The sequence below is a fragment of the Amblyomma americanum genome, chromosome 1 (genome assembly GCF_052857255.1).
Source record: "Amblyomma americanum isolate KBUSLIRL-KWMA chromosome 1, ASM5285725v1, whole genome shotgun sequence".
In the NCBI taxonomy this organism is placed as follows: Eukaryota; Metazoa; Arthropoda; class Arachnida; order Ixodida; family Ixodidae; genus Amblyomma; species Amblyomma americanum.
The window spans coordinates 459,055,750-459,071,305 of NC_135497.1; the positions used below are offsets into that span (position 1 = coordinate 459,055,750).

The 15,556-nt window shown below is 47.4% G+C and overlaps 1 pseudogene; it reads left to right on the forward strand.

The window, feature by feature from the left end:
- The first annotated feature begins 13,597 nt into the window (after positions 1-13,597).
- On the forward strand, positions 13,598-14,630 carry LOC144126008 (uncharacterized; annotated as a pseudogene).
- The last annotated feature ends 926 nt before the right edge of the window (positions 14,631-15,556 follow it).

Genomic DNA, 15,556 nt, shown 5'->3' on the forward strand with positions numbered 1-15,556 from the left:
GAACATCTCTTGCAAGGCATTTTGTGTCCAGGCACAGCGACAAGCATAGCAGCGCAACGTCCGTCGTCAGTATCAAACTTCATTGACATATGCACACAACTAGACCGGGCAATGCAACATATGGGGACCGCAAACAGCCCTGCTCATCGTGTCGAGCAGACCCTTCATGGTCACATTAACGGCAGTCCGCCTTCCAGACAAGCTATTCGGCGCCATTTATATCTGAAGTGGCACCTCCAACTGTGTCCTATTCCAAGCCCAGCAGTGCGCCTTCGTTGCGCGTTTCCGGCCCTCCACATCGTACTTGCATAGCGGATCTGTCGCCTTCTGAAAAGGAAGCTCGGTACTAAACTTTGTCGCAGCGTTACGGTGTTCCTGCCTTTCGTACACTACTGGCATTGAGTGAAGCTGTTTGCTTCAAGTGTCGTGAAAAAGGCCACCTAGCATCAAAGAGCCCAGTAAAAGAGAAGACTGTGACAGAACAGCCAGCCACAGCTTTCACATCACTTCATGCAGCAGGTCCTGAATTGCACGCTAGCCGTAACGAAGACATCTATGTCTCCCCTTTGGAATGTTCATTCTTCACAGCTAGCATCGCACTTTTGGGCTCCTACGATGCTCTTCTGGATACAGGGTCTAAGATAACTATAGTTACCAAGTCTTCAATCAAAGATCTTCCACTGATGCCTTGGACACACACGAGCCCTTAGCAGTAGTGGTGGATCAAATCTCTGTCACGAAGGCACAGTCTGCCTGAAGATTACAGTGGACCCCATCACAGCTCTTGTGGAAGCCGCTGTCATCAGCAATAATGTGGTTACCTGTGATACTGGGTGAAGATGGGTTTCGAGCCAGCAACACAGGAGTGGTTTCGAGCCCCAATACAGCTGAAGTTCGCCATCCTGCCTCTGGTACTATCATACAGGCGCAACAGTAGACCTATCCGCGTGCCTCAAGATCAGTTATTCTTCGTCAGTCCTTCCTGGCTCAATGCACTAAAGTGTCATCTTCACTGGCTCTCCAGGACGGGCCTCTTCCAGGGATGGAGCCCCTTCGGAAACCTTTGTGCAAAACCTGGCAAGAACTAGCCACTGCTGCTCCATAAAGTGCAAGTTCTTCGAATGGCTCCTCTTGAAAAAAAGAACCCATAGGAAAACCAATAGCCTATAGGATTATTGACACCTATGGGTGTGTCAGTGCACTGGTCATATAGGCTTGCTGGAATATTGGTCTTTGGTATATACCAACAGGCCTATAAGACCAGTACGCTGACCCACCCATAGCTGTCAATAATCTTATAGGCTATTGGTTCCCTAACTGTTTTGTAGTTTTAATGGTGCATGGGTCTCATTGTATCTACTGGTGCAGATTTCTGGAGGGTACAGACAGCAATCTTTCTTGTCCCTCCAGAGATCAGAAGTTCCAGGAATAGAGAGTTAGGCAGCAGTTTCATGTATACACAATTTAATACACAATGAGAGCAGCAACTCATAATGGAACATAAGCAAAACTTTGACTGCAAGTAGAGGTGGATTGCAAGATTGTTAGTTCCGACCCATTGGTGCAGTCTCTCTCCAAACCTAGGGCACCTGAAAAATAAAAAAGCACATTGAGGTTTGCAAAATAAAAAAAATATTTAAAGGGCAAGACACCGCATCACTTGTTCAAAAAATTTGTACTTTCCACTGTACAGAAGGGACATGCCACTGACGCATGCATATAAATTCTTTGGTCCATTAAAAAGAAGAAACGTCTCCAATACCAGGTCAACGCACAGCTGGTCTCCCTTGGTGATGGCACGGTATGTTTGGAGAACTGCTCGAAAGCTCTGGCATGCAAATGAGCCTGGAAAAATCGCCATCCACTCTGCTCTCAGCTCCAATCATGCAGATAGGCATCCTCACGAGGGCGTCCTCATCAACCTCATGAGGATTGCACTCGGTGAGGTGATGGAGGATGGGGCGCATGAAAATTCGTGAGGGGCGAGGGAGAAAATTCGTGAGAGAGGAAAGACATAGTGAGGTGAGGGCGAGGGAGGAAGATATGATGATTTAAGGGTGAGGGAGGGCAAGATACGCTCTCTGAGGGCGAGGGTGGCGGCCCGCACCGTCCCCCGGGCTCATCTTTTTTCTGTGCAGCCCGTTATGAATTCCCGTTTTAAAACGCTATTTCTTAGCGTGACGGTTACTGGGGAAGACTTAGTTTCTGCAGTCTGGAGGTACACGAGCCGAACACGCCGTCTCCCTCGCCGCGATGTACTGCCACCGCTCTGAATGCTATGACGAAAAAAGCGCTCTTCTAACTCAAAAAGCTTTCTTTTTTAGAAACTGAATAAATACTTAAGTGAAACACCATTCATAGTGCGCTAACAAGGGGGCACTGGCCGGGCCGTGCGGGTGGCTGCCGGTCCAATGGGAACCGTGGTACTTAAGTCAACATTTTCATTATCTACCCCGAGTCTGTCAGATGACCAGAGTATAGAGTAAAACGTAAAAATTATACCTAGTAAGGCTGTTTAATACCCAAGTTCTAGGCCTTGTTTCCCGGAACGAAGTCCGATTTCAGCTCAATGAGGTTTCAAGGAATTGGCTTCAGCGCAAAAAAAGCTTCTACGAAATTACACTGTAAAATCAAAGCCAGTTGGCTGCGTTGGTGTGAAATTTGTTCATTCACATTGTGAGTAGTTCAGTAGAGTCGTATCTTCTTTCTATTTTCGGTGGTATTGCGGTATAGGACAGCAGTATCGCAATGTGATGGGCAAAGACAACCACTGTAGCCTTACCATATAAGTATAGCAGTACTTTAAAGGGGCCCAGAAACACATTTTCAGTGCATTGTTTTGCCTATTGTTTGCATAGAATGGTATAGTGATGCTATTAGCATCGGCCGTACCATGTATACTGTGGTTTTTAATATTTTAATTAGCTCGAAAAAACAAATTCGTGGCGCTAACGGTGTCACCATAGAGTGGCGGTTTTTAGCAGCGGATATGACATCACTTTGTGCGAGCTTGATGGTTGGACAAAGAGTAAATATACTGCAAATTGGGTTAATAGCTAGAGATATGTTTTGTCAAGTTTTTGTGTTTTATATTATATTAACAAATCCAGCTTGTTTTTCCTAGATAAAAGCGCTGTGAATCAAGTAAAACAAAAAAATCCACCAGAGGCACTGGCTACTTTTTGCATCGAAGGACTTTGCGCCTCTCTGTAAACATCCTACGACCTAGCAATAAACACTTATGGCTACTCTTTATGTATCTGAGAGCGGCTTTGCGGAATCGATCCGATCGAGCCACTGCACACTATAAGCGTTCGTTTCGGTCCCAAGGAAGGATACGTTCGTTTCACATTTAGCAGGCAGTGCGCATCGTCACTTTGTAGATAATCACCGAGCGATGGCGCCAGACGGCGCCACGTTCCCGTCAACAGCGCGCGCTCCTTGCTCGCCGTGGCCAACTAGCGCGCTAGGAGCGACGGGCGATGGTTGGCGGTAATAGTAGCGGTACGCGCTATGCTAATTGTGTCTAATATCTTGCGCAGGCTGTCACACCGTCCCATTATCTCGCGCTCGAGTTCGGATCCATAAGTAAGGGAACGTCACTGATCAGTGTTTCCTTCTGCGCCGTCGACGTGATGGTGAAGCATCGCTGGGTAAGCTGGGCGTTCACATGCTTGTTGCAACCATGCAAACGGCGCTGCCAGCCTTGGCATGAACGAGTTACAGAGAACAGACAACCATGGAGTGCAAGCTTCCGCCACGTGCTAAGATAGGCTGTTTTGATTGGTCGCCCTGAGTGTCGTCATTGGGAGAGTGAAATGGGAATGGGAAGCTGGCCGAAAATCGATTTGAGGGCAGCATTTTGTTTGCCTGTATTTTGAAATTTCTTCATTGAATAACTCCCGTTCCTATGCATCGATTCTCGTAATTCTTTTTGAGTCAGCATCTGTGTGACATAAAAAATTCATCTGAAGCGTAACCGGCATCCGTTCAAGCGGTCTTTCGCGGCCCCTTTAACCACCTTGATCTCAATAATCGCTCGCTTCGCCTTGAATTAACGAGATACCAAAAAAGAAAAAGTTGTACTGCTCTCCAAATACCTTGAACATCTCTTGGTTTATTTCTGTCCCACGTGAGACGTGTGACCACGTAATCGCGCTCCTGATTTTATGAAGCAAATTTCCTGCAGGCATGGTAGGGAATTGACACTCACCGTTTGGGTAATGCGTAGACGTGCAAGCAAAAAAACCACGGGCAGTTTAGCCTGGGGTTAACCACGAATTATCGTGCGCTAGCACTATTAGCCCTGTTTGTTCATGGTTTATCGTTCACTTTCTATGTTTTTGCTTGACCTGAACTGGCTTACTTTTGTTGATATATGATATGATGTAAGTTTGCGTGTTATTGCATCATTTTAGACATGTACTGAGGTAGAATTGGGCATTCTCTACATTCACAGATCTCTGGGAGAGCTGATTCCGCTCCTGAGCTGGGGTGCTACGCGCCACTGCCGTGCGATGGCAGGTGCTGAAATTGGTGGGGCTTGTGAGACCCATGTTGACCCTGAGGAATCTCTCCCGACTAATCATCAATTGAACAGCCACGGCGGGCATCTTGCTCACCATCCGGAGGGCAGCTTGTGATGATGTCACAACATCACGTGACCAAGGTAGCCCACGTAGTAGAAGCAGGCTTCTGACAGACAGACAACCGCTTTTCGACGGAGTGGAAGCGCCAGGGCACTACAATGGCAGAACCAGGAATCATTTACTCCCGACTCGAGGAGTTAGTGATTGCCGTTATTCAGCCCAAATTCTGCATTTTAGCGACCCGTTTGATTTTCAAGTGGCCTGAAGTTTGACTGCATGGGAAAGCCGGCATCGAACTGAGGGAAGACACTAAAGAAATAAACTTCATAGCTGAGTGAGCGGCGCTAAACATGAGTTCCGCTGACCTCTGCTTCTGACCACTATGTCATCGCCAGTTGTTTTTAAAGCATGGTATTTATTACGCTGAAAATATATTCTGTTCACATTAACTAAATTATTTACAAAGATTTTAGGAAAGTACACGAAACACATCGCAAAAAATGATCCGATGCTGAGGCAGCGATAAAATATCGTGTCTTGACACACCGAACATAGGTCGCCGGTTCGAATCCCTGCCGACAGTTATACCCTGCATTAACTGGTAAATTTATGCTGCGCGAAGCGCGACATCGCATGCCACCACCCCAAACATTCTGCGACGAACGGTTGAGCCGCAATGGTCATATGAAGATTCGTAAAGACGTGGAATTAGGTGTACCCAGGTCGCCGGTTCGAATCCCTGCTGCTAGCTAAGCTCTAACTTAACTAGTCAGTTTATTTTGTACAAACGCTTAATCGTATGACGCCACCCGGAACATTCTGCGGCAAATGGATGGCTCGCAAATTTTGCACGAATGTCGAGACCAAGTGGCCCGATCTGACGCATAGCATATTCATATTGCTCACAGCGCAACAAAGACGGCACGAAGGACGAAGAAAAAGACGAACGGGGTACATATACCGGATCGACATAGTTAAGTTTTGAGTTGGAGGGGTGTATGAATATTCGGAAATTTCGAATACCGACTCGAATATCCTCGTATTTGATTTTTCGAACGAATAAAACAGTGTATGTTCAAAATTATTCGAAACTAACAGAATACGTCCTCAAATTTTCGAATACATTTCAAATAATTGCCGTGAAGTTTGAATAAGGCGAGCTGTATTTTTATTCCATGAGTTTTCCAAAAACAGGGACCATACATGCCGCATTACCATGCTGCCGCGATCGGTATGCTCGGGATGGAGCGTTCAGCTCCACGGTGCGGTGAATTCGCGTGGCGGTGTTCGTAATCCTCATACATGACCTCTGAGATTAGACGACGCAGCAGGGCCCAGGAAGGTTCAGCAAATCCAGCCTTAATGCCTGACCACGGAGGCCATGCCTCATACGTAAGACCTCGCCCATCTCATGCACTACGATGTAGTGCTAGTTTATTATCTTCCGTTATCAAGAGCAAAAGCCACTTTTCCTATGCGCATAACATGTCAGTGACAATGTTAATACACTTTGTGTTGCGAACCCCCAGATTGAGATCTGTGATGCTTCTTTTAAAAGACAAGCTATAACTGCGAAGGCAGCGCGTCGCTATTCCTCACTATTGCTCATTGAATATTCGCACGAGTAGCGAATATTCGACAAAATATTCGTATTCGATTTGGTTCTTCATTATTCGATTCGTATTCGATTTGGTTTTCAGCCAAACTATGCGTAATAAATTCGGTAGCAACGCTACACTACTCGTATTCTATTCGGTTTGGAAAAATCTTGGTTAATTGGTTTATGGGGGTTCTAAGTCCCAAAGCGACTCAGGCTACGAGAGACGCCGTAGTGAAGGGCTCCGGGAATTTCGACCACCTGGGGTTCTTTAACGTGCACTGACATCGCACATAACACGGGCCTGTAGAATTTCGCCTCCATCGAAACTCGACCGCCGCGGCCGGGATCGAACCCGCGACTTTCGGGCAGCAGCCGAGCGCCATAACCTCAGCCACCGCGGCGGCGCTTTGGAAAAAGTACTATTCGCACACCCCTATTGAGTTGTGGTGATCAGACATCACGCTGCCGCGTGTTATTATATTATTCTGTTATGTAACCGCCTCGGTTACTATGACAACCACTGGGTTACGGCTTGCGTTATAACGCATAACGCTGAGACGCGAAACGCGAGTAGAGATATACGCTCTAAAAGACAGAACAAAGTATGGCTGCGCACATCAAGAGGGAGTGCCACTCCATTTTGAAGTCGGTCGGTTCATGCACTTCCTTCAGATGAACAATCAGTTGGGAGAAATCTTTACATCCAGCCTGAACGAACTGTCGAGCTCTCGAGCTGTGCTTGTAATGTCGTCGTCGGCATCACGTACCCGCGTTGACGCGTGTTATACCCCTGTCACACGACATTCCTCGAAGGCTTTTCCAGCAAAGGCACTTTTTTCACAAAAGGAGCGAAAGCTTAAATGTGCAGCGAATCTGCTACACGGTGCAGCCCAAAGGTGAAACAGTCGTCGAGGCTTAGCACTCGCTGCTGTGCACTAGCCGGCTGAAGTGAGTGTTTCAAAATAAAGTAGAGAATTCTGTTCATTCGTGGAGATCAGACAATTTTTTTCATTCTAATTGCTTGCTTGGAAGGACTGGAACAGCTGCTGTCGTCAGCAGCAGCAGCTTTTGTGTATTGCCTTTGCCACAAGGGCACTCGGTGTTGCTGCAACACTTTACTGCCTTCCCAGCAAACAACGTACGTCCCCAGGTGCGCCCAGAAAGGATGGAATGTCCCAGTCCCAGTAAAACATTTATCGAACATTTCCAGAATGTAGAGGCAGGACACAGAAACACAAGCAAAAGGGAAGTGCGCCCACTAATGTACTAGAAACGTTTTTTCGAGGGTGTTAAGCAGACACAAAAACAAATCATAGCATTTTAGTCCCAGAAAGATAACTGGGAGCACGTTTTTGGGACCAATGCTTTTCAACAAAAATTGCAAATTGACTCCTCGCTCCTTTTTCTCTCTCCCTCGCACCAAAAGCTACGGGGAGGGAAGGTTTTGCTCTTGCACTCGCCGTTTTAAGAGAACAAGCAGTTTTGTTCGAACAGTTGAAGGAAGCGCATTTCACCCCGCATCTCTTCTGTGGGCCGTCGGCTCCATGCTGCAGGCAGGCAGGCGACGGCGGTCTGCCTTTTTATCGCACCGCCAGGAGCAGCGGTCACCAACGTCCCAGTCTTCTATAGTGTTTCCAACTTCAACACGGTGCGGCAGTTCCTGCAGGCATCTCCAACTACCTGTAGTCCTCTTTGCGCCGCTGTCGAGCAGAGGCGCAGTAATGGCCCCCCATCGCTCGTCCGGCTTGCTCGCTGCGCTCGCCCGGCTTCCTCGCTAGACGGAAGCTATCTTGCGCACACGTATTCGCGCAGCCCCTAGCCGCTCGCGCGCAAGCGCCAGCGCGCGGCAGCTCTTGCTCTCATCACTGGCCTATCGTGAACTTCGTAGCTACGGATTCATGGCAGCTTTCCCACGCACCTCGGCGTGCCCACATAATTTCTTTTGGAACTGATGCAGCAGCGAGCGGCGCATCGCAAGTCTTTTGCGCAGTTTCGCGGCCCTACACCACAATGGCGCTCTTACAGGCGTCGTTCGCGGCAGCGGATTTCAAGGCAATGAGCGACTCCTAGCGCGCACTCTGCATCCCTCAGCGCATTCGACGACTGTGGCGTGTTGTTGGTGGGTGCGTGGCCGTCTACTGCGGTCATTGGCGGGAGAGATCTTCGGAAGCCCTCCAGACTCTTGCTATGAGTGCCCATGGATTAACCTGCTCTACCTACATTGCCGTCCTATCGCAGCGGTATAGTTTGAGTTGTGTTCGCGTCGCTGACTTTCAACCCACCCCCACCGGAATACTTGTGCCTTAATCCTCTTGATCTCGCCTCCCACGCCGTATTGTGCCGCACGCGCGGTCTGCTATACCATGGGTGCGGCGTGCCAGGGCTCCTACCACAAGACGTCCCCCCTTTCCATCCGGCTCCAAGCAGTCTTATCTCCACACTTAGTCACAAGAAAATAAAACGGGCGTGTAACGAGGTTGTAAGGCGTATGTTTGAGCGTTCGCTGTGTCATGAGAAAGCGCAGGAGAGAAGGCTGCGTTGAATTCATGTATATAGTTGCAGCATTTTATTTCGTCCCCTGGTTTCCGTTGGCAACGTCGTCAAGGTATGTTGGTTTATGCTCGTTCTTGTTTTCACCTCGTAGAATTAATTTTTTTACTCTTTTGAGAACACGCTCAAGCTTACTCCGAGGCTCATGCGAGAGGAAAAGCCAGAGGGGGGTTTCACCCTGCATAATATCCGTGACCTGAAACCGCGTATCTGTATCGTACGCCCATATCATCTTTTATTTTGGCACCCAGGTTGTTCTTTACATGCGTTTGCTTTTGCGTGTGCATATATGCTTTTGTACCCTTTAGAATGTTTACTTAAGGTGCATCAACTTTCAGCCTGTATTATGTTTTTATTGCTTTATTTTTCAGATTTCTCAGACCTAGAGAAAAATTTGGCCATTATTATATGCTGGTGCCGTAGTGTTCCGTACGTTGCGTGTTAAATGGTGCATACATATGCGTGTCCTATTTGTATTCAATTAAATGCAAAGGCCACATCTAACAAACTCAAATTACATCTGTATTGCGTTACTATTTCCTGTTATATGGGCGGCATCGGGCGACTTTTTGAATTCACATTTCCTTTGTGTGTAAAATTTTGGCACATTTCATGTTCTTGTGGCGGGAGCAGTGCAGCCCGAAACAAAGAATAGAGAGGCAGGAATCAACGCTGACTAACAACCAGATTTTTGATCCACGTTCGATCGATTATATACATCTTGCTCGTGCAATAAGGAAAGAACAGAAGCATGACAAAAGCATAAGATGTACACATGGTAAAATATTAGGACAACGCACGCAGATAATCAATTTCACTGTCACGAAACGCTATCGAAAGTATGCTGACGCATATACGTCGATGTTTTGTCGATTGTTGAAGGCTTCTTCAATCTCCCTGGTCACTTGATCAAAATATGGCGTGATGGCCATTCTGTTGCTAAGATGCAGGTCACATTCACGCTCTCTGCAATGTTTTGCTAATTCACTGCTGGTGGCGCCGTTTAGGGATCTTGTGTGCTCTCGAAGCCGTTCATTCAAACAGTGCTCGCTGTTGACTTTGGCGCTCATGTCTTAACTGGTTGGGTGCGGACATGAGCACTTTTACACCAGCTCTTGCACCTACCTTTTTGAGACTGAGGGAAATGTTACTAATGTAACGAATGACCGCGTACGGCTTCCTTTTTTTCTGATGTGGTTGTGACATATTTTCTGCCTCTAAGTGCTCGCAGAACCCCTTCTGCGACACTGGATAGCAGTCTCGTCGGGTAACCTGCTGCTTTCAACCGACTGTTCTGGACGTCAAAACTGCCTTGAACTTCATAATGAGAGGATCTCGTCAATGCGGCTCTCATTGCTACTTTTGCTAAGAACTAGAAGAACTAAGACTAGAAATAACAAGTGAACTCCCAGAAAACAACGTTATGCGACTTCTTTGCTTGACGCTAGCCTTCCTAGGCGCTCACATATGCTGGCGGTACGGACCACGAAGCTAGAAGGGACTGCTCCCCTACACACCTGCGCACTCCAAGATCATCAAGCGGGGGTAGAAAAAAGCAGAAGTGAGAGCCGCATTGACGAGATCCTGTCATTATGAAGTTCAAGGCAGTTTTGACACACAAAACCGTCGGCTTAAAGCAGCAGGTTACCCGACGACACTGCTATCTAGTGTTGCAGAAGGGATTCTGCAAGCACTTAGAGGCAGAAAATATGTCAAAACCACATCAGAATAAAGGAAGCCGTACGCGGTCATTTCTTGCATTAATGGCATTTAATACAGGCTCAAAAGGGTAGGAGCAAGAGCTGGTGTAAAAGTGCTTATGTCAGCACCCAACAAGTTTAGAAGCCTGTGCGCCAAAGTCAACAACGAGCAAAGGAAAAAATCAATGCAAGAAAAAACACCGGAAAAAACATGCGAAATGTGTGAAAATCGGGGTTTATGAAATATCTCTGTGATGCGGACGCACCTACATTGGTCAAACAGGGCGCTGTTTGAATAAACGGCTTCGAGAGCACAAAAGATCCTTAAAGGGCGCCATCAGCAGTGAATTAGCAAAACATTGTAGAGAGCATGAATGCGCTCCGCAGCTTATCAACACAATGGTCACCGTCATATTTTGATCAACGAATCAGGGAGATTGAAGAAGCCTTCAGCATCCGACTAAGAGCGACGTATGTGTCTGCATACCTTCAATAGCGCTTCGTGACAGAGAAATTGATTATCAGCGTGCGATGTCTTAATATTTCACCACGTGTACATCTTGTGCGTTTTTCATTCTTTTTCTTTTCCTTCTTATACGAGCGAGACGTATATATTCGACGAACGAGCATTAAAAATATGGTTGTTATTCAACGTCGTGTCCCGCCTCTCTCATTTTTCTTTCGTGCTGCGCTGCCCCCGTCACGAGATCACGCACCAGCCAGCCCAGATTTTCACCTTGTTAAAGCTCATTTCACGTAAACACGTAAGTCTGAATGGCCTAGCCAGCAAGCATTCACGCGAGTGGACTGATGTATTACACCACCTGTAACGTAAGCATGTGCCGGAAATTTGGCACATATGTGCGCTTAGATGCCTGAAGTGTGCATGAAAAAGAAATAATTTTATTGATCCAGAGCCGAGAAATCTAGAATTATTCTTTTGGGGCCGTCCCTGGGACGCCCAACTTTTTGGACACGGCTACTTGTGGGGACGTTTTTTGGATGCCTTCGGGAAAAATGAGGACCTCCTGGAGACATTCCAAATGTCCTGATGGGATATTTCTGGGAGATTTTGAGGAGGTTTTGTGCTTGTGGGGTAAAATCTGGGCATAAAATATAAACACCGTACAAAAAGCAAAGCTAGACCAACCTTTTGTATTTTTAAAAGATGTTTTCAAACATTCTTGGCTTCATCTAATTTTTTTTTTCATTTCTTTTACTTTTTGATGTGGATGGCACTGCCATCGCAGGTTCTCGAAGGCCGCGCCTTTGGGCTCCAAAGGTCTCGGACGGGAGCCTTCGCCTCCAAGGCCCTTTGCGGCAAAGGCTCAACATTTGTGCCGTGTAGCTGCAGTCCTTAAGCCTTTGGATATTAGGACCCGATTCTCAAGGGCCTTTGCGGTGCCCGTGTGACAGGGGTATTAAACTGTCAGTCTCTAATGCTGTAGTTTGAAGGCATGGTCTTCGTGGTCTTTCATCTGTGCTCGTGGAAGCGTCATCAAACGAGCATTCAGCAAACCGCGCGGAATGGAGGGAGATTAGAAGCAGTTAAATTCAGAATACCCAGTGCTGTAAAATGTCATCGAGCTGTGGTAATTCAGTGAGCTGTAAAATTTCCTTGTTCTTTGTCTATTTTGTGCTTAGCACTTATTGTAATTGTCGTGTTAAACGATACTGCATTGTTTATAAATCTTCTTGACACACACACACACACACACACACACACACACACACACACACACACACACACACACACACACACGCACGCACGCACGCACGCACACGCACACGCACACGCACATCCACCTTTAATAATAATAATAATTGGTTTTGGGGGAAAGGAAATGGCACGGTATCTGTCTCATATACCATTGGACACCTGAACCGCGCCGTAGGGGAAGGGATAAAGGAGGGAGTGAAAGAAGAAAAAAGAAAGAGTTGCCGTAGAGGAGGGCCCCGGATTAATTTCGACCACCTAGGGATCTTTTACGTGCACTGACATCGCATAGCGCACAGCACACGGGCGCCTTAGCGTTTTTGCTCCGTAAAAACGCATCCGCCGTGGTCGGGTTCGAACACAGGAACTCCGGATCGGTAGCCGAGCGCCCCAACCACTGAGCCACCGCGGCGGGGTCATTTGTTTTCCCCCAAAACCAATTAATATTATATTCAACGCACACCGCGACAAACTTACGCTACTGACGTGCGCACAGGAAAACTAAAAAATACCAAAACAGCTACCCAATGTTGCCCTCCTTCGACTGCGTTTTCGCTACCGTTTCGCTAGACTGTGGATAAAACTCAGCCAATAACTGTAAAAAATTGTTATTAACATAAAACAAGACTCAGTGTGGTCTCAGCGTGGGTTTTTGCATATTTGCCTATAAAACGCAAAATAGAAAAAAGTTTTACTCACTGTTATCATACGGTCCTACCGTCCTACACTGGAGTGTCGGCATGCGGGAAACCACGATAGCTGATCATTTTTCTTTCTTGTTTGCTTTATTTCTTGTTTGGGAGAGACGGGAAAAATGTATTCCTCTCGTAACCTTACCCGATGTGAGCGCCGTGCGACCGTCTCTCCGCTGCGGGCACCGCGTTGTCCGCGGCTTTCTACAAACTAGAACATAGTTTGTTCAAAAGCGTTGCGCGCCGGATCCTCTGGGACGTGAGGCGGCATTTTTTCTGTTTGCCTCAGCGTACCTTATCCTTAAGGTGGCAAATAATTTACGTTACTGCAATGCTTAATGAGCGCCATGGGATCGGCATGTGTTGATTTTGAGATCAGAGCCTGAGCTGGAGAACGAAGCAATGAAAAACAACTAGAACCACAAACCGACTGGTCTCGTAGGACCCTTGAATGATGCATATCAGTCTGTCAGTCCCATGGACAAATGGGTATTGGTCTATGTGGCAAATATGTATGAGTCGATAAGGTGTACTCGAATCTCTATTGGTCTAGTACTTTTCGTTACAGCCCATCATAGACCGATACAGTCAATACCATATCCTATAAGACATATATGTATCGATCAATAAGGTGTATCGGTTTCTGTATTGGTCTAGTACAAATGCAGACACAATCCACAGAGAAATTATACCACCAATACTAATTTACATACGACCAATAAATTTCGCTATGGTTTATTTTTTGTTTCCTACGGTCGGCTCGGATGGTCACAGAGAAACGCTGCCAAGAAGGGACACCTCTGCAGAAGAGGGTGGAACGTACAGTTCCGTGCGGAAAACCAGTGTTTCAAGGCAAAGGTAAATCACCTTGAGGAATACTACTCGCAAGTCAAGACAGCGTGACAAGTTCACTAAAGCAGCCAAGGACAAGGCAGTAGTCGTTGAAAAGCGTAAGAGAGGAGAGGGTGGCTTGAAGCAAAAGTGTGTCAGACTTGAAATGCAGCTGAAGGAAAAAGAAGACAAAATTAAGAAAATCAAGGCCGCCCAGAGGCAACCATCAGATATTGCCACATCAGTAAAGCTTCATCCTTCTAAGTCCCGACTGACCAGCAGTCAGCCCAGTGGTTTCAGTGCGGAGTTTCGAAACGTTGTAAGCAGCTCGAACGTCTCGTCCAGGAGAATCGCCGCCTGAGCTTTCAGCTGAAAAAGAAGGACCAAGAGATCCACCGACTCAAGTCTCAGCTGCAGCCGCCGACAGCCAAAGCAGCCGCAAATACAAAGACTCCCGTTAAGACTCCTCGTAGAACACTGCCGCTGCCAAACTGCAATGGTCAGTGACAAGCCGCTTCAAGACAAGCTGTGTTGGCAACCTCGGCTACGGAACAGCAGAAGAGCATTGCCACAGGCAAGCGGTTAATCACTTGCAGCGTCTCGTCAGGCAGTGCACACGGCCCACCTATCTCCAGAACTAGGAAATTGACCTGTGAAAGTGCTGTGTTTGTTCCTTTTTCGCTTTGTTTAGAGTTGTTCATGTCTGTCTTTGCCTTTAATTTATGTAGTGCTTTTGTGAATCTGCCAAGCCTGTTGCTAGTTGCCATTGCCATTTGCCACCTTGCCTATTGCCCATGCCTAGAGTTTCCTTGCCTTTTGCGCTCATCAAAAAGGGCTTTGATCAAAAAAGTGCGGCCGGATGTCCCCAGTTTCATTTCACCAGCCGCACGACAGATGGCGACACCTTTCCAGCATCGCCTCCCTCATTGTTCCCTCCGTTCCCGCTTTTAGCCGGTGGTTCGACGGAGCAGCTGTCAGCCTGTCCGACATGCCGTGAACTTGTGGAAACTTTTTCGAGCCGTGCTGTCGCGCTGTAGCCAAGTGGTTTCATGGGTCGACAGCAATAAAAGCTGTCAGTAAACTCCTCAAGCCTTCACTTCAGTCATCTCGCCCCAGCAACGCTCTCACAACATAGCTCTCGCTACGCATATCCTGGCCTAGCTGAACAACGCAGTGCCATTTTTTTTCTCTCTCGCTATCATCATCATTACTTTCATCATCATCATTACATAACCCTATAATCATCATCGTAGCGCAGCGGTGGCCAAATGGTAAAACATCCGCCTCGCATGCGGGAGGTGCGGGGTTCGATCCCAGTGCCGCCGGGTACCCACCGGTGACGCAATGGGTACAAGCTTTCGCCTGGCCTGGTGCTCGGCTTATTAAAGGTGAAATGATTAGGAAATCGATCTTTGACTCCACCTTGAGAAGTCGAAAATACCTTAATTGTGCCATGGCGCTCATTGGCCATAGGTGCCCTTGTGCCAAAAGAACACCTTCCGCTCGTTTTCAGAAAAGGAAAGGCGCATAAGAGCGTCATAGTAGGTGTATGCCACCGCTTACTTAGAGCGCGATTGAGGCCTCCACTCACCCCGCGAGCCAGTTACACTGGAAACACGTGGGTGAGGGTGATGATGATGTTGAAAACATTATTACTGGCGGAGCCCTTATAGTTCAAACTTTAAGATATGAGCTGGCTCCTGGTCGTGGGAGGTGGCCTTCAGCCCGTGCCTGACGGTGACATTCTCCGTCCATTGCACCAGCCTCAGGAGCAACGCCGGATCGGAGCTATAGACCACGACCTCCCACCCCTCCAAGTCCGCGAGGGCCCCTTGGGTCGGTGGTTGCAGTTGTCGGCAGATAAACATAATGTGGCC